Source organism: Schistocerca piceifrons, unplaced genomic scaffold (genome assembly GCF_021461385.2).
Source record: "Schistocerca piceifrons isolate TAMUIC-IGC-003096 unplaced genomic scaffold, iqSchPice1.1 HiC_scaffold_1234, whole genome shotgun sequence".
Taxonomy (NCBI): Eukaryota; Metazoa; Arthropoda; class Insecta; order Orthoptera; family Acrididae; genus Schistocerca; species Schistocerca piceifrons.
Window position 1 is genome coordinate 195001 of NW_025727053.1, and position 2500 is coordinate 197500.

A 2500-nucleotide genomic window follows, 5' to 3' on the forward strand; every position below is an offset into this window, starting at 1 on the left:
CAGGTCCCGGCGGCGCGCAGCGCCGTCCCAAGTACTTGGTCGGGTTCGAGAGAGGCGCAATCGCCCGGAGTTAGGCGAGTAGACGCTTTCGGTGCGACCACCCGTGCTCCCAACTGAGCTTGCCGCTGCCGACAGAGGCCCGGGAGCGTGCTGTCGTGGCATTGCCGGCGGGAGACAACACGCGCCACCTACGGTGACCGGCAGCTCCAACGCCAGCGCCACAGAAGGACAAAAGCCCCACTTGGGTGCCGAAGCGAACTCTCCCAGCACAGCGCACGCGCCAACACATCCGCACAGCTGCGATACAAACCACCAGCGAGAACCGCTGGGGCGACCGAGCAGCAGACGGCGTCGCGGCGCCGAGCGCCGGGCGGCGGCGCATCCTCAACGCACACAGTCCTCAATCGGACCAGCACACTGAAGATGTCCACCGCGCTTCGCACCGGGCCCGCGAGGACCTACTTTGGCCGCACGGCGCCGCGCGCAGGGTGCGCCGGCGCGCAGCTGCGACGCCTGCCGCGTCCGTCGGCCGGCGCGCCTGCCACTGGCCGCCCCCACCAGCCGGCTGTAGCGCGTGCGCCCACGCACCGCGCGGCCAGCACGCCGGGAGGCGCCCCCTCACCGGCCGGGGACGGTCCCACCCAGCCACCGCCGCGTATCGCTTCACACCCAGATGCCGTTCAGTTTCGTCGGCATGGTGGGTATCGCTGGAACAACCGGTTAGTACCTCAACCTATCGTCGCCATCACCGATTCACCCCTAGCGAGAACAACCGCACCACAACAGGTTACCATTTGTTCATTTGCGTAACTTCACCAGAAAACGCAGGCGTCCATCGCCATTTGCAACTTCAACGATTATTGCATGCCTGTGTCAGGTGTCACGCCACACTACGTCTGCCCACATACACGCAACAAAATGTGCACGCCTAGACAATACGTGGAAGGTGGCCCCCGTACGTATGCGATGTCCATTGCTCGAACGACTGTCAACCGGCCTCTGTAGCATGTCGCAGATATGGAACGCGGTGCACCATGCCATCACGGTGTGTGAGGAGAGACGACTAGGTCCGAATACATCAACAGACAGCTCATGCTGATCGCCATCCACGGCGTCCGTTCCTCCCACACGTCTCTATGGCGTACCACACTGCAATCCAGCTCTCATAGGGAGACGACACGTAGCTGCGTGCACAATATTTGCACTGTATGGTCCGCCGTTTTTGGGCGCAGTCGTTGTGCGGTCACACATGTGCCACGATGTATCATTCAGTACATAAGGACGAATGTGCAGTACAGATTGTGGTTCACGCGTACGACATCAGCGGACAGTTGACACAGGCCGCACCACAACGTAGCCTGAGTACGTCGCATGCGAAGGGCATTGAACATGCAAACTTCTCACCAACCAGCTTGCGAAGGCAGGGGGCAAGGTGGGGACGTGGGGAGGGGCGGCATGTACGTCCTGCTGCCATCCACATTACAGTGTACAGCAGGAGCATGTGGAAAGTGAGCAAGACTTGCAAGGTGTTTAACATGAAGCGATACACAGGGGTGCGGGCAGTGCGAGTAGCGAACTATATTGCGAGGGTTGCGGGTGGGCAACACTACAGTAATTGAACGAGTCGTATAACAATTACAGAGCAGGTTTAGGCGACAACGTGGGTTACGTTAAGGCGACAACATGGGTTAGGTTAAGGCACAACATGGGTTAGGTTAAGGCACAACATGGGTTAGGTTAAGGCACAACATGGGTTAGGTTAAGGCACAACATGGGTTAGGTTAAGGCACAACATGGGTTAGGTTAAGGCACAACATGGGTTAGGTTAAGGCACAACATGGGTTAGGTTAAGGCACAACATGGGTTAGGTTAAGGCACAACATGGGTTAGGTTGAGGCACAACATGGGTTAGGTTGAGGCACAACATGGGTTAGGTTGAGGCACAACATGGGTTAGGTTGAGGCACAACATGGGTTAGGTTGAGGCACAACATGGGTTAGGTTGAGGTACAACATGGGTTAGGTTAAGGTACAACATGGGTTAGGTTAAGGTACAACATGGGTTAGGTTAAGGTACAACATGGGTTAGGTTAAGGTACAACATGGGTTAGGTTAAGGTACAACATAGGTTAGGTTAAGGTACAACATAGGTTAGGTTAAGGTACAACATAGGTTAGGTTAAGGTACAACATAGGTTAGGTTAAGGTACAACATAGGTTAGGTTAAGGTACAACATAGGTTAGGTTAAGGTACAACATAGGTTAGGTTAGGTTAGGTTAGGTTACACGTTGTTGTACGGAAAGGTGTAGGGGGGGGGGGGGCGGGGGCGGCAGGTTCGTTGATAGTGATTATAGTAAGTGAATGCTTGTGACATGATCAGATTTGTCACGTCAGGATGCACCTTTGGCTTATTAGAGGCGGCGCTCCAATTCTATGCTTGTGTGAGACCTGTGTCTTTGACTCATGTCATTGTTTGTGCGCTGTGACAGGAGGTACTATTG